General features: G+C 41.8%; 1 long non-coding RNA gene across 1 annotated transcript in view; it reads left to right on the plus strand.

Moving 5' to 3' along the window:
• The window catches only part of LOC110400819, a 61870-nt gene extending 37046 nt beyond the window's left edge, over nt 1-24824 (plus strand). Inside the window, exons 9-14 of the long non-coding RNA XR_002440095.1 lie at nt 12283-12426; nt 14737-14924; nt 15243-18553; nt 18680-18952; nt 21503-21657; nt 22133-24824. This is a non-coding gene — a long non-coding RNA (uncharacterized LOC110400819). The remainder of the gene's footprint in view (nt 1-12282; nt 12427-14736; nt 14925-15242; nt 18554-18679; nt 18953-21502; nt 21658-22132) is intronic.

Raw genomic sequence — 26735 nt, forward strand, 5'->3', positions numbered from 1 at the left:
GCTAATGTATTTGTCTGTACAGCACTACCCACAGTTCATTTCAAAACAACTGATTACTTCCCTGCAAAACACTACTTATTTCCAGGGGTATATGATATAGGTACTTTTCTAATCAGGAAAAATGAGAAATGGAACACATTTGTTGCACCCAGTGTTTTTAGACACATGTAGCATCCACATTGGTATCACTGAACATTTATTCTGGCTAAACTGATCTTATCCATAGAGTGTTTCTTTCCCTTTTGGTTTCATACAAAGATTGTTAAGTCCCTCTGCTATTCAAACCACTGAACTATATATGAATTTTCTTTGAACTTACATTTCTTTTATCATACACCTTAGCCTCTTCTGCTTCCTGGGAATTAGTCAGTGCAAAGCAGGAAGGCTGCCAGGGAAGTCCAATATCTGAGGGTGATATGAGATTACAGCCCAAATCTAATAAGGATAGATTAGTTTTATTTCCCATTTAGCCACGAGCATCACTGGTAGAACAACATATTAAATCAGACTTCTAAAATTGTACCTGTGCTCTGAGCAGCTGGCTAGCTGCACTACTCCCTGGCCCCAATACTTTCTCTTGCATCCTGAAAGACCACAGCCAGTGCTTTCCGGAAGCACAGCAAGCCAAATGCATCTCTGAAGTATTCAGTGAAATCATTTAAATAAGCCCAAAATGATTTTGAGCCAACACTCTTGCAAATCTACTATAATCTTTGGGGGCTTCTTTTGCTGGTTTTCTTTTTTGGTATAACTTTGTGGTGGGCTTTTTTTCCTCCTTGTCAAGCTCTTTTCCATAGCACAACATCTGTTAGTGAAATATGCTGCATGAGTCAGTGCAATTTTGAAGGGAGAAAGGATGACTGGTTGCGGCTGGCTTCGTTTGTATGATGCTTGCTGCTCTGGCTGCTGTGCAGCTGAGCGGGGGGGCAGGGAAGTGTCCTCTGGAGAGTCTGATTCACAAGCCAACTTGTTCACTTCTGTAATGAGAGATTTTATTCTTATTTGCAATTAAAATGTCAAATACCGTTAGAGGTATTTGATTTGTCACAGCGCAACTCTCTAGCTTACTGACTTGAAGGAGAGTCGAGCGAGATGCTGATTTTTATAATCCAATTACAGCAGCAAACTGAAATTAATTTATTGAACTCTTTATTTTCTGAGGGGCAGAAGGTGTCTTCAGCCATTTGGAAGACGAGATTTGAGGAACACAAGCAGCTTCCCTTGCCTTCGTGGTGGCTCTGTTTTAGGGATGTATACGCTAAAAGTGTCCAGGTGCTACCCGTTGTCTTGGGCAGTGTCCTTCAGCCCTCTGAGCCACCTCATACTCACTTTAAAAATGGAGGCAATCATGCAGAATAGAGTTTAACTGCTCTGGTAGAGGTCTCAGATGATTTCTTGCCCATTAGCAATGTTGTTCAGCCCAATTGTCAGTGCAGCAGCTAGGCCCAACCTGCTGTCAGAGGTGGAGGAGCAGTGCTTGGGCCCAGCAGTGGGTCAGGAGCTCAGTGCAGGGAGGAGGCACCTCGCACATTGAGGTGAAAGTGTCGCCTGGGGTGGGGGTCCAAGTGACAGGCAAGGTAGAGCTGGTGATTATCAACCTGCTTGCGGCTCATAACCCCAGCTCCAGACAAGGGGACACTTGGGAATGATTTTCAGGATGTAATTCTCCTGTCTTCTTTCCAACTTTAGACAATGAAAGTGCTTTATTAATTGGGATATAGTGTTTTATTGGAACCAGGGGAAGCAGTACAGGCCCCTCCTAGTATTGTATCTAGACGTGACAAATGCAGCTAGAAAACGATTGTTTATTTAACATGGGCCATTACCCTTGCAAACTAACCAACCAAACAGAAACTAGAAATCTCTGTGAATTCACTGCTGGTAGAAACTTTAGGAACTTATATTGAGACAAGTGTTATCTGTTGAAAACGAATATTTTCTCATCTTTTCTTCAGCTGTTTGGCCAAGGAGTGCTCTCAGAGGAGGCTCTTGCGCAGTGCACTTTGTTGTACTGACGAGTCCTCGTAGGCTCCCTAGAGCAGGTTCACATTACGCCTTTGAGCATGGAGTAAACAAAAAAAGGATCCACATCTGAAGGAGCTAAATGTTGCTCTGATTACTGTCTGAAAAACATCATTATGCAAAAATATCCAAGAAGTTTCATGTTCTTTTTTTTCAGCATGTAGCTATTCCTGTGCTGGATTTATCCTATCTAACAGCTGTTAATTCTGTTGAAATGCTCAAAGTGAGAAGCATGCCTGCCCCACGCTGCCCTTGTGAGCTGCACTCACCTCTGAATTGCCTTCTTTCCCTTTTCCAGGTTTCAGCTGAGGCCTCCTGCTTTGTGAGGCTCCAAGCACCCCAGGACTCTAAGGTCAGGCTTCACTGAGATGCAGTCTCTTCTCTGCAGACACAGAATCAACAAGAAAAATAATCTCTGCTTTGCTTTTCTCATTTGTACCATTTCTGAAGGGACATGAAATGAGGATGTTGTTGGCAAATTAACTGGTGATGGATGTAATGGGCGAGAGATGTCACTTCCCTGTGATTGCTTCTGACACGCTGATAACTTGAGAGGTGCTTATAGGGCTACAAAGATATTGCGTGCAAACAAACACACTAACATCTCAAGCTTTCGTAGTATTCTATCAAAAAAGATCCAGGTTATGGTTCTCAATGTCACTGTAACTTGGTCTTTTATTGCTGCAAATTATTTGATTTTTTTGTACATATATATCATGAAAAGGCTGTTTCTCCCCTCAGATTTTCACTGCTACTGTATCTGATGTTCACTTTCACACCTTTAATCTTTTCTGTTTGATGTATTTCTTCAGTGGTGAATTCTATCCAGGCTGCTGTGTTTAGCTCTGGCCAGACGGCTGTGTGTCTGGGAGATGGTATTTGCATACAATAGCACAGAGGAATTTAAATTAATCTGGGAACAAAACCCAGCAGAAGCAGTCTGCACAGGATAATGAGCTATGCAACTCATCTAGGCTCACAGCACTTCTCCTTTCTGAGTGAGTGGTCTGTTGTTTGTCTAAACAACTCCCTCTTTCACATGCATCTCAAGGTAAGGCTCCACAGCAGTGTTTGTGAAAAGCCCTTTCTCAAGAGTTTCAGAGTCCTGTCCTCTCTTGCTGGCATGATTCACAAAAGCTTCTCCAAACATTGTCTCTGAGGACCCTGCCAGAGTGACTAGGAGATGACAGTCCCTCTAGTCTAATACAAGCGGATGTTTCCCAGCACTGACATTGGGGTACTGTTTTCTAACAAATGCCTTTCTAAAGCCATGAGTGCTGTTGCATTTTGTTACACAACCACTTACCCAGTTAGCTTAATTTTATTACAAAATTTGGAGGATAAGATGTACAAGTGAAAAGCCTTTAGTGGTGCTGTGCAAAACTGAGGAAAAGTATGATTTGTCCTGTAGCTGAAAAAGAGAAAGCAACTGGGAAATAAAAGAAAAACAGGGCTGGTCTCATATGTGCCTTCCATATTATTCTGAGAATAATAACTCCATACAGTCTTTAAGTTTTTGGACATGTCTAGCTGGCTCTCACATATTAATTTTCACTGATGTGTAGTTTTAGGGACAATGTGATTTGTGTTTGTTTTGTTGGTTGGTTGTGGGGGTTTTTGTATACGTTTTTACCAGTAACTTGTGCTTTGCACAGTGCGATTTTTAAGTTTACAGTGACTGACCATCATTGATTAGAAATGGCATTAAAGGTCGAGGACCACAGGGAACTGTGGCTGGAATGGCAGAGAAAGTGATGGAACTTGTTTTCTTCCATTTATCCCTAAACTTATGCTCTCTTTCTCTGAAACATAAACTGTAAGTTAGGCCTTCTAGTTAAAAACATTAGTGCCAATTTTTGCAATCCCTTTCAAATATCCAGGCAGTTGTCACAGAAATAGCCAGAGATGAGCACCCGCAGGAACTCAGCCCAAGACTTCCCTGTGATCCTCTTATTTTCACAAAGGGCACCCTATTGCCTTATCTGAAAGGCTCAGTTAAACACCAAACAGTCATGAAGATATTTTCCCACAGACAGCAAGAAGTGAGGGTTTTCTCTATTCCTTGCCTACCCATTCGTTTTGACTCACAGCCTTGGGCAAGGCCATTCAAAAGCAAGTTCCCAGCAGACACAGGGAAGAAAGCAATAATTACCAGCAGAATGAGCAAAAGGCATAATTAAAGAGCTATTGCCTGGTTGGATTTGCCCAAAAATCTGTAGGATGTCACAGCAAATGAAATGTTCATTTCATGCCTGCAGTTCTGCTGGAAGGAGCATCCCCCGAGCCAGTGTAGATCGTGCTGGAGCAGGCAGGTGGCCAGGGCTGGGATCTCCTTGTTTGCCTTCCTCTATCTGAGCTGTCAGGTAGGGAGAAGGGATGAACAGTCTGATCAAGTCTTCAAACATCTTTTGGCCAGAAAAATCACTACTAAGAAGGAGGTGTATACGAGTCTTTGCCATGCTGTTTAAACAACCCAACTGAAACCAGGGCTGTGTTATGTCAAACACAGTGTGCAGAAGTGTGCGTCTAGCCAGGAGAGAGGAGGAGAGGAAGAAGAGGAAACAGAGAAACCACCTCTCCACTGGCTCCTCTCAGTGCCGCATGGAGAATGCCTGCTAGATGCAAAAACAAAACACAATGACAAAGAGGGAGCTTTTGCGCTAAGCGTCAGATGAACCTGGAAGGTTAGCTTGCTCTTTAATGAAATTCTGCTTCAAAGTCTCAGCTTCTTTTTCACAGGGGAGCAGCACTTTCTTTAAGTGATGTTTAGAGGACGCTAGTCTGCAAGGGTAATCATCCTCGCCTCTGGCAGGAAAAGCTCACGCACTCACATTTCTGAGAAGGCTCTCTTTGTGAATAATTGAATTTGTCTCTAGAGCATGAGATTTCTTTTTCCATGGGACTAACTGCAGCTCTGCTTCTTCCTTACGTGCAGCTTACTTTAATTGAGGTAGGAGAAAGGTATTGCGGTCGAGGTTTTTGTGAACGTGACGCATAATTGAGGTGACTGCCACAAAAACAGACATTTATAGTGTTCCAAATGCCTCCTCCAGCAGTGAACGGATCTGCAGAAAATAGTTAGAGGACCCCCCACTGTCACCCTCCTGCCACCCAAAGGAAAAAATTAGTGCCTTATGAGGCAGCAGAAATGCCTGTGAGCAGCACACAGGGCAGCTCTGCACTGCACACAGGGGCACTCAGAGCCCAGTGATTCCCCCAGGCTGACAACTCCTCAGCATCTGCCTGGGATGCTGGTTCCCGCAAGGAGCAGCCAAGTCCAGCCCAAAAGAAAGCACTGTGGTTCATAAATTCCCTAACGGTGTATGCCTCCTACCTGGGCAGAGCTTCTCTCACCATAATTTGTGTTGCTGTGAGCGGAACGCTGGGACCAATTGAGAAAAAAATCCATCAAAATAGGAGGTTCCTTTTTTTTCTTTCTTTCATGTTAAGCTCAGCAATGATGTTGGGTGGCTGGATTCAGACAACTCAATTTGCCAAGGCAGCAGTGTATTTTTAGGATATCATTTGAGGGACAAGGGAACAAATTCTAAGGGGAAGACATAGACATTAAGAAGCTGCTCAGAGATTTATTTGGCTATTGAATACACCCCATGGCACTTGGGCTATCTTGTCAAATCGTGATGCATGTTTCAGATCAGTAAGAAGGCTTATCTGAGATTTTTTTGTCCTGAATGTTACACAAAATGGTACAAATCAGCATGAACTGATCAGCAGGAGAAGCTGAGGTAACTCCACCCATGACTGAAAGTCCATATTCTAGATTCAAGCCCAGTTTTCTTGGACTCTAGTCTCTGAAAATAATATTTGGGTTGTGATCTCCTATCTGAACCAGAAACAAGAGCATATGCCTTTAACATTTTTACTTATTTCTGTGGCTTCCAAATACAATGCTTTGGATATTCTATCCGTCTTCAGCTTCAGGACTTCCTGGTTCTCATGAACACACCTTTCTATGTCAAGTTTCTGTATGACAAGTAGAGATTTTGTCACCTGATCACATTCCCTTTGCAGCAACCCAGACATCCATGACTGCTTTTAGTGCATATCCTTAGGTAGCTGAGTAAAGCAAACAAAAAAGGAAGAGTGCAGCAGCATCTGTCCTCCCAGACACCTGCCAGGAGGCCTCTCGGTACCTGGCCAGCAGTATCAGTAGCAGCTGGTCCAGCTGCAGCACATTAGCTTGATTAAGCACGCTACCAAAAGATCACATATGCAAAAATTAGAGAAGTGGTATTAATGTTGTCAGCATCCGATAGTGTGTAAAATAGGGAAGTGACCAGGGAATGTGCTCTTTCATTTATTTTTTTCCTGAGCTCTGTGTCCTGCATGCTAGAACTACAGAGAGATCCATGGCCAGCACAAGTCAATAAGGAAGCAGAAAACTGCTGGGAAGAAAATTACATGTGATGGCTGGCAGCTTTCAGCAGCATTGCTTGAGTACCAGGAAGGGGTGTCATAAAAAAAGGGGCTGACAAAGGCCCTCAGCACCCTATAAATTCTTTCAGGAAAGAAAAGTCAGGACCTAGCTACTGAGTATCCCAAACCACCAGCCAAACTAAACGAGGTATGGTCAACCATACCACGTGACAGCATCACCTATGGTGTTGGGATCCTCCATTTTGCAGAAATCAATTAGTGCTCTCCTGCACCACGGGAAAATATGGATGTGGAAAACTCTCAGTTCACTTAGATTTGATTTTTTTCAAAGGCAGTGGGAATTAAGTCTGTAAATTGCATATCTGAGCTATTTTGAAATAACCTGAAGGAAATGAGGTGAAGGAAAGAAAAAACAACGTTTTTAAGCTGTGTACCTTATATTCAACCCTAGACCCCTGCCAGGTTTTCAAGGGAGAACTTTACCCAATAAACTGTTTACTCTGATTTCATCTGAAAAGACAGAGGAAAAAATAGTCTTGAACACAGGTTTACAGTATATGTAGTGTTACAGCATTAACGTTTCACAACACACACTAATTCTGTCACTGCAACAGAAAACTGAGGCTTTCACATTTAATGAAGCATTTCTCTGAAGTCAAGCTAACGTGATGAGCGTGACTGCTCTGCCCATCTGCCTGTGTGTATGGCGCTGGCCATTCTGACTTCCTCTTCTGAGAAACTACCAGGAACAGCCCAAGAGAAACTGAGGTATTTAACTGAGCTTCAGAAAGAGAAGTCGGAATGATGGCTCTTCCCCATCTCTTGCTTGCTGTCCGCACCCCGTGTTGCAGGTAAGAGTGGTGGTGGGACACCTGCACTCAGCTCAGAGAGCAGGGGCTGGGGAAGGGTGGTATTTTTGGGCTGAGGGAGAAAACCTTACTAGTGTGTATTTCTCGGGCAAATCCTAACTACTGGCAGTGATCTTCTGTTCTGTGACAACTTTCTAATAACCTTGGTATGTAGCTGATAAGGAGCGAATGGTTTGTGCTGATGAGCAGATTAGTTTATTCAAAATGTCTAGCCTTTTTTCACTAGAATAATCTTTGAGTTGATCTCACTCGTGTTTAGGACAACACGTACTCATCTCCAATTGGAAAAGTCGACCTGTGCTTTCAAAGAGCAAAGAAAAATCTCTTTCTCTCACATATACCTTTATGTGCAGGAAGGAGAAAGTGCTGAAACACTTCAAGGCAAGGATGAGTTGCACAGCTGTAACCCCTCTAGCAGACTCTTCCTCTTCCCCTCCAGCCCTATGGGCCACTTTAAAGCCTTGAGAAACAAGTTTGTCATTGCGAGTAAAACTTTCAGCAAATTAGAGTAAGGAGAACTGCATCACTGTTAGGAGGAGTTTAAACCAAAAGCGGTCTGAGGGAAAAGGGAAAAGCTCACAAGCCCCTCCACCCCAACATGCTGACAATCCTGCAATGCAGGAGCACTTACTGCCATCTAGGAAGCAGAATTTTGCAGGATGAGCTTTTTTTCAAGTAGCAAAGGAGAGAGTGAAGGTTCCTGCATTTGACTGGTATAGTAAAATGAATCTTGGTGTCTGGCATAGGCAGTTTTTATCTTCAAAGTCGGTGAGATAGATTGCATTTAAACTCAGGAAAATATTTCATATGTGTATTCGTAGAAAATAATAAGTTCCCAGATGCAAACTAAATAGAAGTCTCAAGACATACAAATGGGAGAAAGCTCAATGCAATACCATTCATAGAGAAGTAGGACTGCTGTTTTTTCCTGAGAATGAAACCCTTGCTGAAGTCACTCAAAGGTGAAAGTGACCACCATCATCCCCTTAGTGGAGACTAGATGCAAGATGAAATTTAGTAATTTCGTATGGATCCTAAATATTGGCTGATGGACAGTATTTGAGTTGGCAAACTGAAGTTAACATAACTTTGTTATGCACAGAATGAATGGACAGTATTTGAGTTGGCAAACTGAAGTTAACATAAGTTAGAAACCCTTTTGTGTGAGAGAGTTCTACTCTGAATAACTTAAAGTATTAGGCTACTAATAAACAATAAGAAATAAAATATTGATTCCGCAAATTGAACTTTTTCATTTTAATACAAAATATTAAAGTAATTCTTGGTGAGCCTTGTTTACACAGTCCTTTGACCTTATATTACGCCAGTATGAATGTGACAGGTGACACAATGGGTGTCTCTTGCCTGCTAGTCTGATCCCAACATTGCTAATTGGGATTTGCTAATGCAAAACTTTCAGTGAAACCAGTGAGCATTTGTTATACTAAGCTCCTTAGTCCAATGAAGACAGTTTTTTGTGGGTTTTCTCACAGCACTTATCCATTCAGTCTTTAACTTTCTACCTCTTCCCCTCTCTTGGTGGTGAATTGAAAGATAAACAGTTCATGCACAGAGATAAAAAAGAGATGAAAGTTTGCCCTGTCCATCAAGTAGCTTTGTTTTCCACACACTTGTTCCCTTTGAGCTTATTCACACTTCAGCAGCTACATCCCAAACCTCAGCCAGCTCTGCAGGGACGTGCTCTTATTTGTTTCCCTGCCAAAAGGGAGCTGCAGGTGCTCCAAGTGGCTCCCAGCCAAGCTGGGGCAGCATGGGGACATATCAGGACAGCAGCAAACAAGGAGAGGAGGTTTCTTTTGAAAGCCCCTTCATGTCACTGACCCATTACTCCTTTACATGGGACACTGAGGTCTACCAACATGCTTTGTGAAATTAATTCAGGAAGAAGCCATTCGTACTGGGTCTGCTCACACTGACAGTGAAGTGGGCACTGCTGCAGGCCATGCAGGAGCCATTTAACAACACAGAGGTAAAAAAACAGCTTTCTGCTTAAGCAGCACGGGAGTGGGAATGAGTAGTGGGAACTACACAAGGAAGCAGGGACACCGTATTTTTTCTTGCAAAAAGAGCTGGGGATGAGTGGTCCTGGCTTCTGCTTCTTTTGTGTTATTTGAAAGGTTTCTATTTTCACAGAGCTCCCCAGAGTTACGCTGCTCTTCACTGAGCATGACAGCGGCTCCCCACGCCTTCAGCGAGAGCTGATTTGCTCTCCAGGTCCCTCTGCAACCCACACCAGCAGGGATTTGTAGCATCTCTCAGCTCTAAATCTTCTCACTGAAAGCAGGTTTTTGCAGCTGTAGGCATGAGCACACCGCCTTTGGAGTTATCTGGGGCTAAGGCACCAAATCATGACAAAGGCAGTTTAGGAGAAAGTTTGCTTAAACTTTTATTTTGCTGAAAACTCTTACATTTGTTTTTAAGGGCAACTCGGAAACATCATTATACTCACAGAAGTGGTCCACACTTTTCCAGGCACCGATGTGACCCCACTGTGCAACTTCTCCAAACTACAGTACACTTATGTAGTTCAGGCACAGTGGTCCAAGACCAATGGCAACGAGCTGTCCAGGAAAGCTGTCTATCTCCTAAATTTTGGCATCCATTACTTCAAATTTCTTGAGACTTGTTACAACTTTTCTGTGTTTTTCAACACCAAGAAGTGCTACAATAGGGACATTAAAGAGACTTTGTGTTCCCCTGACCCAGACTCCTTGTCTGAATGCAACCAGTGGGTGCTGCACTTGAAAAATATTACCACCTCCCTTAGCAGGTAGTATGAGTGCAGTTTTGCTACTAACCCATATGGGACAAAGGCTGCAAAAATTCAACTTGTCATCAAGGCAGAAGGTAGTGGTTGCAAAATATATGTTTCTTTTTCATAAAAGGGGAAAGAGGAAGGAGTACTGGGATATGAAATCTTTTATTAGTCAGTGGCTTGTTTCAGGTTTGTAAGGCTGCCACTGAATGCTGCTGCTTCTTATGTCTCAGGCTCTCATTAGCTGTTAACCAGTTTGTGATTAGTAAATCTTATTTGTTTGGAGGAATATGAAGTTAGGTTGGAATGCACAAAAGGTGGTCAGATGGACAGTGTCTGCATTTTCATTTTGGAGAAACACGATGAGGAGAAGTCTGGGCAAATGGTTTAAGGTATGGTGGAACCAAAACCATCAGCTTTCCAAAACTTGTGGTGCTGCTGCTATACATGTGCGGCACTGAGAACCAGGAAGAGAAAACACTCTTGTCTGGTTGAGGCTGAGAACTGGACTTTGTGAACAGAACATCATCTAGGACACTCACAGGACCAGAGACTTGGCTTCTTTTGTCAGACAAAAGGAAGCTGGAAAGCAGCATTAAGAAAGCCCTGGGGGAGAATATGAACAGGGGTGAAATTTAAACATCCTTGCAAAGGAGCAAATGGTTTTAAATAGGACATGAATGGATTTGGCTACAAATTAAACAACAGTTGTGTCCAGCTGTGAGGCCAAAGAGTACAAATTGATGAGAAGGTGCAGCTGGGCAGGGATGTTGGCTGAACTGTTGTGTCTGTGCTCAAGAGGGTCTAGATTTGATGACCTCAGAAACTTCTTTCAGGCCCAGGTTTCTGTTAGCAAGTCGAGAAGGATTAAATCGATGCAACAAACCTGGCAAGGTTTCAGTACAGGCATGCAAAGAGAGCATGCTCACCTGCTGCTGCCTGGGGCTGTATCCAGCATACTTTCAAGGGCTGAGAGCATGGCAGGTGCAGGGGATGTTAGAGGTAGCAGAGGGGAGCAGTGCTCATGGGTGCAGTTCTGTTCTTTGTGCAATTTTTCTCCAACTCCTCCCTAATGTAGTAATAGTGATAATCAAGCGTTGATCGTCTTTCCTTGCCCTTGTTTGATACTAGCATGCTTGATGCTGTAACTGTGGTCTACATTTATTAAATATGGGCAGCTGCTGTTCATATCTGCATCACTGTGGATTTTTCAGCCACTGCATTATGTGTTACTGATAACATTTGCTAGAGACAGCTAAAAAAAATCAGTTTGCGATTCACCTCTTGCAGCTTTTCATTTTAAAGTAATCGGAGCTTTTGCAATGAACCTTGTCCACTCAAAAGAAGGCAAAAGACCTTAATGCAGCCTATGAGTGGAATGGAGATGGGCAGTCATTATCAGTGAAGCACAGCTCCCAGCTGTGTCAGAGGAAAGTGAATCCAGGACTTCATCTATTCCATCTCAGTCCATAAGCCGGAACTATCAGGGGAGCAAAGTTCAGGAGCGTCTGTGCAGGCTGCAGCACAGGGCCTGGCCAGAGATGTTAACGTCTGCCAAGGCACTCGCACCACTACATGACCGTACCGCTGCTCTTCCTGCTTAAACGTGGGGGTGCAGACAGATCTGACTTCTGGATCACAGCTGCTCTCTGTTCATGCATCACTTCTGACCTCCCACAAGTGGATTTGAGCCCTGAAGGAATGAGGAGGGTAGGAGGTGCTGAGATACTTTTTATAATATACAACATGGGAAAGAATGAGAGGCTCTACTCCTGGGGGAAGGCAGGTTTGAGAATAAAAAAAGACCACTTAGACTGAAAAATGGAGTTGATCTTAACCTGTCTGACATGCTGAACACCTTACCTGATGCAAAGAAGGTCTGCAGAGAAAAGGAAATAGAGGAGCACAAGACTGATGTGAAGATTTATTGCAGAGGAAAAATTCCTATGAGAAAAATAGAAGCTCAGCTTCAAAAGGAAATGTCTTGGTCTGGCAGTTAAGCAAAGGTTTTTGTGAATTTTGGTAAGGTCATGAATTAGAGTAATGAAATTGCATCTGGAATTGGATGCATGGCTTTCATTTAACAAATATATCTATGGATAGCGGTGGAAAATTACCCTTCTAATTAAAAAAAAAGTCCTGTTCCTTAATCAGAAGACTAGTCAGCATTAGTTCCTGAATCATAATGAGCGCCATGTTTCTGATTTTCCTTCTTAGGCTTTTGTTGTTTTTGTTGTTGCCATGATAAAAGAAGAGCAGCATTACATGAAGGAAGTGCAGTTAAACCAGACTTGAGAAATTCCATGCTTTAAGAACATGACATCAAGAAACTTTTCCAATTATGCTTTGAAATGGATAGTGGTAAGTATAACTATTATTTCATATCAGGTACAAATTACAGAAGAAAATACAGGGTATTTTTGCAGAGAGAAATAGAAATGTTAGATATTACTGTGTCGTGCAGAATCTGTTAAACAAAAGCAATCAGTTGTGTTAGAGAGTGATAATATAGGAAAAGGTTTAGATGTGGTTTTGCAACATAGATACCACAAACAATATCTGTTAACAAAAAACAAAAAGGGAAAATCCTTTCTTAATTGTTTTTAATTTTTCATGAGCACATGTAGAGCAGGTCTGTGGAAAGTACCAAAGAATTTAGCAAACATAACAACTGAAATATTCTTTGCATCAGATTTCTTGGGGATTTTTGCTGTAGTGAAGCTCTAATCTTTTTGAAAAAAAAATACAGTTTCTGTATAGGTTAGTGAGAGATCAGGCTTTTTTGAAATATTAAAAAAAAAAAAAAAGCTGTGAGATTTTTGTGCTCTGTTGATCTCCATGTCACAGGCACACACTGAAGACATGCAAACCCAGTTATCTACCTAGGTTGCTCTGAAAGTAATGCTTCCTATTTATTTCAATGGAGACTACGACAGATACAAAGACCACAGCAATGCTATTTGATAGAGCAAATTCTCAGCTACAAAACACTGTTTTTCAACATAGGCACCACCATTAGCTATTCATTTTTGCCAGCTATATAAAAAAGAGCCTGTGTTACTGTGCTCATAAAAGTCTGCATGACCATCCAGAACGTAGCTTGTCTTTCGTGTCACTGTCACCACTGCTGATACACACCACCCACTGCCCCACTTTGCTCATATCCACTGTTTGATCTCCATAAACATTCAGCAAGCATCAGTGAATGTCAGTGGGTGTAATTTTTTTCAGTGACACACCTTTGATTCATAAGCACTTCCATGTCAGATGCCATTCTGTCAGACTGCCCCTCTGCTGCCATCTGTCACACAGCAACAAAATGTAAGGGAATATTGGTGGGAAGGTTCAGCCTCTGTTGCCATACCACCAACATCTGCCTCTGATGTCATGGGCCAACATAACAATATAGCAGGCATTACTTTTGGAGCAGCCCTTGTAGTTAACCACTTACATAAAAACTATGTTTGAGCACTTTACTGTGAGTCTTAACCTTCTAGCATTAACTTCAGTATAAATATCAGCAAGCAGCATGCTTGAGCTTTGCCCTTAAGTTTCTATCTGTCATCACTGACAAGTTTTAACTGTTGAGGTTTTTCTAAAAGGTGACTTTCAAACACAACAGGTTTCTCAGTCTTCTATGTGAAGTGAATTCTGAATTTTAAAACTCCTAACATATTTGTAGGTAACATTAACACCATTTAGTGCAGCTAGGTCACTCTACAAAATCAAGCAGCTGAGTAAGGAAAAAAACAAACAAACAACAGCACAAAAGGTCAGCACAATAACACACATGGGTCACCAGGAGTCATTCAGAGGACAGTTTGCAAATATGCACCAAGGCATAGCTGTCCAGGATGTGCTACTTACCCCTTTGTCAGGGTGACTGGCACACAGGCAGTTAGAGGACATGACTTGGCTAATTACCACTACTTAAAACTACAAAAGCAAGGACTGTCTTGCAGTTTCTGCTATGTTTCATGAGTAGGAGATGTTCAGCATGACTTTCATAATGCTGCAGTGAGAAAGCTCTTTGTTGCAAGAGCCAGGACTTACAAGACACAGCTATTTACCCTATTGTTTATTGGTAAGTTGATGAACACTATAAGTTTTGAAGTTCTGAGGGATTTCATCATAAAAAGGCAATGCATTTGGGAAAAAAAAGTAGGTGTTGGAAATGTTCATGCACATCCCCTCACTGTTATTCCTCACTATTTTCATGGTGGGAATAGTGTTGATCTACAAAAATAGGAGGGAGTGTTTGGTCTTCACATGTTAGGTGAGATGTTTTATTCACAGGAGGAAAATGGAAAGAGGAACTTAGAACCAAGTAGTCCTCCTGTCCTGAAGTGTATGGGAATGGCAGTGCACTGTATGGATGGAGAGTCTACATAGGTCTGAATAACACTGAAGTTTTTCCCCACCAAAATCATCGATGATGGCAAGAGGTTTTCTCGCCTCATGGTCTACCACCCAGAGAGAATCTGGAAGAGCAGCACCACCATGGGAGTGTTCAGTGAAAGCATTTTGCCAGCTATCCTCTTATTCTTCTAAAAATAATAGTTCTAAATGGTTTTCAAAGAGTATCTTTTGAAATACACTTATATACATATGATTTTTTTAATATGTATTTATTTATACATATAAATACATTCGTACTTTATTTTTTTTCAGCTGCAGCAAGTTAAAATGTTTGTAAATAACTCTGTAGTTCTTTGGAAGAATTTGAGGCCATTCTTGAAATTTCTGGGGTCAAAAATATTCACTCTACTCCATCAAGGGCATATCAACACCACTGGCGTGCAAATTGCCACCAACTCAGCCATATGTATAAGCTTGTGTTGGCACAGTGCAGTTTACAGGTAAGTGCATTGGTCATGAAGATCCTTGTGCTCCAGCTACAAAATAACCATGCTGCCTATAGTTATGAAAGGGCCAACATTTGCTATGCACAGAAAGTGATTTTGGAACTGTTATTGCTGCAAAGTCACATCATTTAGAGGCATGTGATTTATAAATGTTGCCGTAGGCTCTGGCTCTGAAAATGAGTCCCTGCCTAGGACATCTCAAACTGCTCAGGAGTAGCAGGGCCCATGTACTGCAAACATATGGACTGGCATTTCATGCTGGAAGCCTTCCTCAACTTCTTTTTTTTCCTTGTTCCCTTTTTTATGGCTTAGGAATCACTCTGCAACTGCTGAGGCACAACTTGGTAGAAGTAATGCTGCATATGGAAAACAAGGCTGTAATTTCTGCTTATACAGCAGTGGGTCTGAAAAACAAATTTCCAACCCTCCTAAAGTGAAGTGGGTGTCAAACAATGGGACTGTCAACAATACTTTGACTGTAGTTGCTTACTTGAGGAAGCCCATGGCTCAGAGATGGCACAGTAATGCAAGGCTGGCGCTCAGGATGCAAAGGAAGATTCAACAGGGAAAAGCAGAAAAAAATAAAAAATAAGCCTCTGTCTGGGGGCTGTCAGTCATAGATGCAAGAGAAATAAAAATAGAAGTTAATGATCTGAGATTTCGTCTTGGGTTTGCATGATTCAAACATGAGTCTTATAAAAAATCAACAGTTGTCAAACAGCTACAAATGTTACCTGGGTAATCATTCAAGTATACTAAGATATTTGAACTCTCCCTGTCCTCTGCCTCTGCTGATGCTCTTTGCCTTGGTTTGTATATCAGTTAACCAAACTGGTTGCTTTATTTGGCTTATTCTCTGAATTACTGTGTCATGTGTGACTCTCTGTGCATGCACCCCCACCAGCTGATTAGTACAAGAGGGGAGAGATACAAACAGGAGAAAGAAACCACAGCCTTTGCTGTTGGGTTTCTCTAAGCATCCCATGATGCTCCTGGAAACTGCTGGCTGGCCTCTGATAGTGGTGCTGGGCCATCAGCCTCTAGCAGTGCTCTGAGTGCAGGGTTTGGTGGAGCAGCTCTCTGAGAAGTGCTGAGGCAGCCTTCTCAGACCTTGGGCCAACAGAACCCAGATCCTGGAGGAAATGTAGTTGTATGCTCCAAGCCCCTTCATTGAATCTCAGCCCATTCATTAGCAAGGCAGGAGGTGAGGAACAACAAGTGTAGGGACCCCACAGGCTGGGCAGCATGAACATAGCAGAGACAAACCAGGTCTGAGGGACAGCAGTGACACTTCCTCACAGATGGCCTGGATATGACCGAGTGCGCAGTAGAAGGGTGGGGAGTGCAAGTGAGAGTCTCTCAATGAAGTTGAGAGTCTTGATAGGTTGAGTAGAAGATGGTGTTCATCAAATCAAGAGAGCTTTTCTGAAGAGGGTACTTTTGGGCTGAAATGCTTAAAAATATGTCTTTCCTAGAATGGAGCCCTTTTAGGTACAAATTTCTGAGAAAATGTGTGGTCTTTTCAAATCTAACTTTGCCAGACATTGATTTCTTCTTTTTGTAAAGGCTCAGCAACAGAAACTGCTATACTAAATATCAAATTTCCGCTAGACCCAAACCATTGGTAAAGGCAAATGAATGTCAAACAGTTAACAGAGTCTGAGCTGTTAAATGAAAAGGAACTACTTGGTAATTCAGAGCTGTGCTTGAGAGCTGCCTTGCAGAATAGTTACGCAGCAAACATATCTTCTGAAAAAGCAAAGGCTAGCATCCAACACAGAAGTGGAGATACATACCTATTCTCATCAAAACCCCAAAGGAAGAACCGAATTCAATATTATTTAGTCTACCAGCCAACTTTCAGTTCATCTTAGAAAACCCACTTTCACAATATGTTTTCTTACATCTGAAAATATATATCTGTCCTCTGACAGCCTCACTAGCACTTGTACTGTCTTGGAAAGGCAGAAATCTTAAGATGTTCATTTTCTGATAAGGAGAATCCTTCAAACAAAAAGCAGAAAGGAAAGAAAGGAAAAAAAAAAAGTAAATTCCACCCAAAATGTACCCTAAGTCCAGAAAGACACAGGGCCATGATTATTAAATATAGGTGTCCTGGTTTCGGCTGGGACAGAGTTTATATTCTCCACAGCATCTGGTATGATGCTATGTTTTGGCTTTAGGAGAAAAACACTGTTGATAACACACCAGTGTTTTACTTGTTGCTGAGCAGTGCTGTACAGAACCAAGGACGTTCTGGTTTCTCAGCTCTTTATGCTGTCTTGTCAGATAGAGGGGGGGCACAGGGAGCTGGGAGGGGACAGAACCAGGAGAGCTGACGTAAACTGGCTAAAGGGATATTCCATGCCACATGACATCATGTAGAAAAACTATAAAACTGAGGGGTTTGGTCAAGAAGGGCAGCCACTGCATGGAGTCTTGCTGATCTGTGGGTGGTGAGCTACTGCATCATACATAATTTGTTTTGTAAATAGATACACGTAATTATCATTACTATTATTTCTCTCTCCCTTTTCTGTCTTAGTAAATAGTTTTTATCTAAACCCACATGTTCTACTTCTTTTTTTCCCTGATTCTCTCCCCCATTCCACTGGGAGGGGAGGGAGTGGTCAATAGGCTGTGTAGTGTTTAGTTGCCTGCTGGGTTAAACCACACCAATAGGTCAATCCAGGCATAACCAGTCAGTAACACTAGGCAGAAAAGTGGAAATTAGAAGAAGAGGGAGAGAGAATCCTAGGTGGATTGGCTATAAAAATGCCAGTGACGCCTGAATTCATTAATTCAGGGAGGAAAGTAAAAAACTGAGGTGACCCTGTGTGGTTTAACAGGGTTAGAAAAAAAAAATAAAAGCAAATTATATAAATGGTGGAGATTTATGTGAGATTTATGTTGGAAAGAGAAAGAATTGCAGATCTAAGTAATCCGGGGTCTTCACTTGTTTCCAGTCCAGTTTTAAGGCTCAGAAGGGGCCAGAAACATGACTTATTCAAGGCTTTTGAGACATGTAGTTACCACAGTTTCATCAGTTCTTACTTAACACTCAACATAGCTGCAAACCAATGGCTAAAACAGAAATGCCAGCAAAAAAAAAAAAGGCTTATGGTGCCTGATAGCTTGTATCAACACAGTCAGCTGTGCCTGGAACTGAAATGCTGTGCAAACAAAATAAAATAATAAAACACATTTTCCATTTCTTGTGGTCATCAGAAACGTACTGCTTTGATGCAAAGGTGAGGTTTGGGCTCCTTGGCCACACAGGAAATGTCTGTGGTGTGACATTGTCACACAGCTGTCCAGATAACAGAATATGAGAAGTTGGTTACTCACCATCAACAGACATTTAGGGGGACAGCAGGCAATGGCTAAAGCTTTTGCAGATAGTTTTGACTGGCAGACACCTGGAGGAACCAACAGGTGAAACTGATGCCCTGCTGTCAGCTGTGATAGCAGGATGGTTTTAGCTAGCTTTAATAAAGCCACCCAGGCATACTTTGAAAGGTAGAGAGATGCATCACAGATCTTGCGGTAGTAGCTACTGATACATGCTTCCAAACTACTTCCTTGACCTCAAATTGGAGTGCGCAAGGTTTTTATCTTGCCAGGTATGTGGGTGTATGTAGGATTTAATTTGCACTCTTTTTACAAAACAAGGCCATTAAGTCTCATTAGAAGCTGTTACTGTGACCTTCAGTACCCATTTTGTTAATACATTTTTGTTTGCTTTCCAGCTTACCCTGCAATTTCTGCTAGCCTTCAGGAGGGATCAGCTGGCACCTTGCAAATGTTGAGCTTGCACACCAGCTGCAAGTCACTCGGCTACTCTCAGTGACTCACATCCCTTCTGAGCAATTCCAGTCCCTCTAGCAGTACTCTGCTTCTGTGAGCACAAATGAGAGCTAGCTGAGGGATTCTCCATGAGGTGGTCATGTCTGACCTTGCCTTAGACTTGAAGACAGGATGGAGAGGCTGTGAGTGGTCAGTGGTCATGCAGGGGGCTGCAGGTATCTTAAGAGACATTATGGAAATTTTAGAGCTTTAGCAACATGTTCAATTATTATTTTTAGGTTTGGAAGTAGTTATTTACTCAAAGTATATGTGACTTTTGAAACAAAAATGAAATCGTGGAAATCATGATAATTTTGCAAGGGAGTAATATTGCATAGGAAAGGTAAGGAACCAAATACACTGTAGCTAGTCAGCTCCTGAGGAATAAGCAAGAAAGCAAATACAAATCATTTGTGGGTGGTCTATTCCTTGGGCTTGAATTAAACATGGTTTACAGCCAGGTAGTTAGAAAACATCACTTTTTTTTTTCTAAAAGGCAACCATTCCTCTTTTGCAATATCCTTCACATTAGACATGGAAACTACTATGAAATTGTCATGAAATTTATGTTTTATTTTGAGTTTCAAGTAAAAACTTACAACGTTTTAATGGCTATGTTCCAACTGTAGAAAATTTCCAAGGAAATGTTCTCATTACCATTTTGGATTGTAGATAGTGTGAAGAAACAGACAAGCTCAGATAGGTTCACAGGAAACCTCTTGGACCACATTAACCATTTTCGCTGATTATGAAAAATGAGGGTTCTAAACAAAATCTGGGGAAAGAATTAAAATTGATCTCCTTTGGACTTCTCAGACTTTTCTTTTTTGGGCTATGATTATTCACCTCTGTGAAAGATTGCAGCAAAAGGTGAATGGAATGGCCTTTTTGATGCACGCATATCAGCTCCAAAAGCAGAAGACTTAGACTGTGCAAGAAAGATTTAGGTCAGACATTGGGAAAGCCGCCTTCATAGTGAGAACCTGAAAGCACCAGGAGAGACTGAGCAGATCATTTGCCACCATGACTGGGGCTGCAAGGAATAGCATGAATATCACCAATTCTGGTTTTGGGCACGGAGGTGTACTTTGGTGGTCACTGCCAACTGCATTTTCTACTAAAACTTGGCAGTGTTTCATCTCTGACTCTGAGACAAGCATTCAGCATCACAGAAATGAGAATTAACTGAGAGATTCCCCCTGGGACATTCATTTTGGGCAGAAGTTCCTTTGAGTTCTTGCCATGTAGTTCAAGTGGGTGGTGTGCTACTCTGATACAGGCTGGAGCTTTGGGTTGTTCCCAAGTTACCTACAGTGTCAATGAGAAAGTAATGGTCTTGCCAGGCATAAAGTATCATGCTACAAGCACAACACAGCTGGAGTAACCAAATGTCAATGGAGTGACTGGATCTAAGATTAAGGATCCTTATTTAGAGCTGAACACTTATACGTGTGCTTTGGAGACTCTCTTTTATCATCTGCTTCATAACAGCAAAACCTAAATGGGAAGTCTGTTGTACAGTGCTGGCTGTACTTAGCACAAAACATATTTGTAGACCTTAAGACTGACTAGCAAGCTGCTCTTGTTATGATGTTTTGCTTCCCATTGCTTCCATCCAGGCTGAAGCTTTTGATCTATGAACATCCCAAATTAAGAAATTTCTCCTCAGAAAGAGTGTCTGTGGGCAGGCAGAGCCTTGTATTGTCCATATCCATGCATTTTCATACAAGGCATGCTCAGGCAGTTCTGCAAAACCACTGTAATTTTCCTGGTGACCTATTTTCACTTGTGGTGTTGGACATTACAAGCACTTGTCTTCACTGCCCTGTTGAGCACAGCAAGGGGTATTGCTATCATGGGACCAGGTGATAGAAAGTCTTTCAAGAGCGTTTGTCCATTCTTCGCCTCCAAACAAATGTTCATTCCTTTCCTTCTCTTTTCTACACTTTATTTTCAGGCTAAAATCTATTTCAGATGGCAGATTTATATTTTTTCATAGTAAATATCTATAAAAATATCATAAACTAAAAATAGTTGAGCAACAAGAAATTAATGAAGAGAGAAGATGAGAAAGCAATTATGCTATGAGTTCAGTGACTATTTACCAATACGGAGTTTCAGTTGGATAGTTCCAGTCTTCGTACTGAATGATTGACTTCTGCTGCCTGGAATATATCAAACTTGCTTTCAGCTAAAATGTATACCACTTTCTTCAATTGTGGGTGCAAAGGTCTGTACTGCATGAGTAATAGTATGAATGTCTTTGTTTAGAGGGAAAAAGCAATTTCTCTTAGTACCATAAGCTGCTAAGTAAATGTAACTGGGAACATCCAGGCAGCATGAAGATCTCCCACCCTGATAGTGCGTATCTCTTCATCCAGCCTTGGTTTTTAATCTCTCCAGCCCTTTCCTTTTGTTGCTTAAGGAGAAAGCAAAGTGAGTACAAACAGATTTTTGGAGCAATTGATGTGCAACCAAGACTGCTGCATCTAAAGCGTGCAATTTCTTGTGACTTCCAGAAACCCCTTATACATGATGCCCTCTAGAAAGGTATCCAATTTTGTGTATTCAGTGTATCAGTGTGCTAGGTAGCCTTTTTCATGGGATTTGTCTCCTTATCCAACTAATAAAGGTAGGACTTGCATGGTATTCGGGTCTCATTCTTGGCCGAGCACTGTACCCATTACTAGTGCTAGTGTTTATCCATGTGGATGTTTGTCCCTGAGGTACTGAACTGAAGGATGTGGAAGCCCATTATTCAGCCTGTCCCAAAGCAGTGATGGGGATGTCCCTTGGCTTTCCTTCAACGATGTCTCCAATCAGAAATATGGGGAAGAAATGCAATAAAGAGGAAGGAAGCGCTTCCTTGCCAAGCAGAATGGTAAGTAACTAAGTTTGTAGGAGAGGCTCTGTCTATTATGGATGTTGGAGGTCAGCTGTGGCAGACAAGTGAGAAATGCTGGAGGCTAACAATTGGCTTTTACTGCCCCAGAGCCTAACATGAGCTGCATTGTGAGAAAGCATTTCCTGAGCCAAGTATTGTGTGGTACGTGGACCAAGAAAAACTTGACAAAGCAGTCTGGAGGTAATAAAACCCATGAATAGGTCAATGACGTAACCATAGAAATGATTAACAGCAGAAGCATTGGTTGCTAAACCATTCCTGCCAATGGGACCATGTAGGTGTCTGACTGGGTTACCACTTTAGATAGCACCTCAGCCAAGAAACTTTCAGCCATATGAGCTTGCTTTTCAGTAACAGCATTTAGCACCATTCTGATTTATAATTTGAAGTGCAACAAAAGGGGTTTGCAGCTTTGCTTTGTGTGTTTGTTTGTTTCTTTTTTCTTCTCCAGAAATGTCTGTTGAAGAAGATGCACAAGACAGTGAAGGTTTCTATCATCAGATCTGTACTTGATGTTACAAGGGACCCACAAGGCACATATGACATTGTCGTGTGCATGTCTGTTTTCCTTCCTTGGGAACGAAATATAGAGTATTTCATGAGAAGAAACAATTTTTTCCTTTGGTGAGGTTTTTCATAGATAAGACACATCTGAAATGTCAAGAACACTAAACGCATGCATACTCTGTTATTTAAAATACTGAATAAATGGTAGATGTATGGAAGTATTGTACACATTGATCACACAGCTTGAACTTTCTTTCTAGCAGATTTCTTAGTTCAAGTCTCTAAATGAGCCAAGAAACCTGCCAAAAATACCTGAGTAAACTCAACTAGTTAAGAAACTTCTACACAAACAAAAGATGCTTGCTATTGTTAGGCAGTATCTTGCTTCAATTACTATATCCAGAAGTACGCTCACTTAGCTATACAGCACTGGTGAGCTGTTACAACTATGCATTTCTCAGCGAGTAATCCCGCAGTGTGGCTGGCAAGAAGTGCAGAATGACTTCCTTTAGCACCCTCTTGTGCATGCCTCATATTCAGGTGTAAATGCACAGTTAAACCTTTTTTTCTTCTAATGTGTATACTCCTTGTGCATTAACAATATAATTGAACTGCTGGACTCTGAGCAGCCTTTATTGGTACACCAGGTGAAGTGGTAACTACTTGCACCTGTATTCCCTTTTTGGCTGTGGATACACCTATCAGTATGTTTTTCAGCAAAGACTGCATTGAAAGCCAAAGCTCAGTCCTCTTGAAATATAGCTTCAGAGGGAGGGAAGATAAATGATCATTTTTCTCCAAAATGACTCATTTCACACAATTTGCGGTTTAGTAGAAATGTATTCAAATGAGAGAGCCATCAATTAAAGAAGTCTACATTCTTGCCTGTGGGCTATACTAAGATAGCTCCACTCTGTATAAAAATGTTAATGTATTTAGATGTGACAGAAAGGAGGGAAATTACATTAATTTTTGGCTGTGTTCTGTGAAGGTGCTATACTAATGCACAGTAAGACACAAACCCCAAACTAAACTTTCAGCCTTTGTTTAAAAAAAGAAAAAAGCCTCACTTCTTAAAAGAACTACTTTCATCTTTTTCCACCCCTCACAGACAATATATCTAATGAAGCCTCAGCCCGAGCTTTTACCATGATGGCTTCAGAAGGTAGAACAAATTAGAAAACAAAATAACTTGTGTAATGTTAGGGGTGCATCTACAATTTTTTAAAGCTATTAGAGAAATGATCTTGCAATAGTAAGGTATCCTTCTGTTTGCATAGTAAGGTATTCTTCTCTGCTGCCACGACTTCAGAGCAAATACAATGAAGAGATAATCTAGTGATGTAATCCATCATAGCTAAACCCAAACATAACTAAACTGTAGCCTTGAGGAGCACTTTATGTTATTCCTTACACTTTAGCTGGCATTTGAATATAGCTCTTTCAGCACTGAGCTGGTAATTAAAAATAACATCCCTACTAATGGTTCAACATTTTGCTTAAGGAAACAACCAACATCCTCAACATTTCCACCTAATTGAGGAACTGATGGAATGTTTCTTAATTTGGGTAAATTTGGAAAATCTATGCTCTGTCTCCACAAGTTCTTCTTATTCTCAGCTTACTGCAGCTAAATAAAGAGTTTTCCCTACACCTCGGGGGAAGTCCTTTGGAGATGACTCTCCTTGGGTGTCTGGCTTTGCTCTGTACAGGATACAGCTGTGTTCCAGCAGCGTGTTATGTGAGCACATCAGAGAAATGCTGTAGATAAATGGCAAGGAAGGACGTGTGTCTTTCTACATAAGCCTCCTCTTACTTGGGATGTAAATGCTGCTTGGGAAGTACAATATCTCTGCTGTGTTTGGCTGACTGGTGAACAGATCTTGGATTGTAAGGAACCAAATCACTTCTCTCAACTTCCTTGAGGACTCAATGAGCACTTTTCAATGCAGTGTCCTGACATTTCCTGCCAGAGTTGCAGCCTCTGGAATGCCCCAGGGATGGAGCCAGGCAGGTGCCACCACCAGGTCATATATGCTACTTCAACCTGCATGCTGATAAGCCACATCTGTTTGTATGGGTTAAAACCATGTAGCTCACTGCTTCTCTTTGGGTGAGGTACATACTGGAGGTGTCAGGAGCTTCAGACCCTTTAGCCCAAAAACCTTCCCTACAGATTACACAGTCCTGTTACTTCAGCTGCTTCTTGTTTCTTGCCAGACCACCTGGCTGGGTTGTGCACTGAAAGATTACTTGGAAATTAAGTGTGATGCACTCTCTCTCACCTTTAAGCCCTTGAATGATCCTCTTTTTTAAAGAGGAATAAATACACTTTTCACCCTTAGCAAAGGTGTTTGCTTAGATTTGTTATAGACCTTGGAAATTCAGTACTTCTATCAGCTGTCATGACTACCTCAAGTAAGAAAAAATTTTAAAAGCCTTTCTTATTACTCAGTCAATAGGGATATGATCTCTGCTTGACCTGTACTTAAATGCCGTGTACACAGAGCCAGAGGCATACCAGTGAGAGGTCAGCATGCCCTGCACTGGCAGTACCTGTAGTGCTCTTGGATGGGAATTTGTGAGCTGTGAAATCATTTAGGAAGAGAGCTAACACAAATCTTGCTAAAGCTCTGTCACACTAGGACAGCACGTAAAATAGCTTGCTGAATATCAAATGTTGTTCTTATGCTTTTTATAAAATAGAATAGAAACCCTATAAATCTATAAATAAATGTATCCTATTATGATGGAGAGGTGCTTGTGACAGAAAAGAATTTTAAATCCCCATTTTTTTCTTTGACCTGACAGTGGCAAATAATTCCCATTAAATAATTATGGGGTAAGCGCCACTGCTTTACTAGAGGAAACATATGGAAAACCGCATTAAACTATTTTCTGCAGTTGAGAGGAAAAGCCGCAAGAGTCTGCAAGCACCCAAACCTACACAGCTGTGGTGTGCTCCCAGGCCCACTTCTGGATAAGGCCCTGACTAGGCTGAGGAACACCATCAGCATGTACATAATCCACCACACAGCTGTTAAACTGAACTCTGTGCTTAAAAACAGAAACAAAAAATGCCCAGCCAACCCATGTGAAAGGCTCTGCTGTAATAACCTTAACTGCCACTGACCGCCCGCTGAATTTATGGGATGTGTTTTGAGCATTTAACCTGCAACCCTGACAGTGGGCTCCTGCCACAAAGTTCTTGTTTACCCAGTGCTTGCTGCAAGCTCTTTGATCTATACCCATCTAAGGTTTTTTATGATTTATTCATAATATTTTTAAAACACTCCACCAACTAAAATGGATACTGTTTAATCTGTGTTTCTTCAGAGGAGCAGCCTACATCTTCAACCTCTCTAAATTTTACAAGTTGAGCAAGCTTGGCTCCCTCGTCCACTACACAAGGTAACGAATTCAGCCAAAATGATTTCCCTGTTGCTTCATTGTGAACCAAAGGATGAGAATCTCTCAGTCTGGAGACAAACGGCACATGCAAAATGGCAGCACGGGCAGCACAAGGAAGAGGCAATTCAGTATGACAGTTCTGTGCACTGCCTTCGCATCCGTAGCAGTGCAGTGGCCATGGCAAGAGTGAATATAGTCTGCAGTGTCTGTGGCAGCCTTATTCTCTAAACAAAATGGATTGCAACAGGCTGACTTTAGTGAGCCTGTGAGGTATTGAGCATCCTCCTTCACCCACGCAATTCAACCCTGTAAACTTCACTTAAAGAAATACCAATTTTGCTACAGTAATATTTAGCCAGATATGGGTGAGCAATGCAATTGGCATTGTGAGTCACAGTACTGGAGGAAGAAGCCGAGTGAAAGACTTGATTCTGACCCAGCAGAGTGCTGTTTGGGAGCTGAATCCCTTCTTATAAAGCCTGGAGAATGAAGTGGTTATATTTGTGTGCATGTATACATACATAAATACATACAAATATGTGTGTGTGTGTATATATATATGTGTGTATATACATACACATACCACGACATGAACGCAGAATGCAGTGGCACTGAAATTAAATCCAGGTTCTTCTCGGTCTGCCCTCCTCAATTCCTAAAGCAGAGACCTGGCTCCCAGTGAGTCGCTAAGGGGGAAGAATTTTGCCTGTAAATTGCCTAAGACTATAAATATACAATGCGAATAGAGAGGCTCTCTCTCAGTGGGTTGTATATCATCACTGGTTGAGGAGATACAATGTCAAAGTCATAGTGCAAGGCAGAGCTGAGCCATTTCTCTGATATAAATAGCTTAAAGGACAGCTGCCTTTTAAATGCAGAAGCACTTTGCTGACCATGGGTTAGTGCTGCACATCCCTAGCTCATTCTTGGTTCCCATACCAGTGTCACTATGGCCCTCTTGGTCAGACCCTTCGGGCTGCAAATGAGCTTGCGAAGTCCATGCCTGTAAGGAAGGGGCTAGCTTCAGCTCCTGTTATTTTGCAAGATTTTAAATGAAAACCATGAGACAGCTGGGAATTAATACAAGGGAACGATGCACAGAAATAGGTGGGAGGAGAAGGGGAGACAAAACAAAA

Source organism: Numida meleagris, chromosome 1 (assembly GCF_002078875.1).
Source record: "Numida meleagris isolate 19003 breed g44 Domestic line chromosome 1, NumMel1.0, whole genome shotgun sequence".
NCBI classification, from domain to species: domain Eukaryota; kingdom Metazoa; phylum Chordata; class Aves; order Galliformes; family Numididae; genus Numida; species Numida meleagris.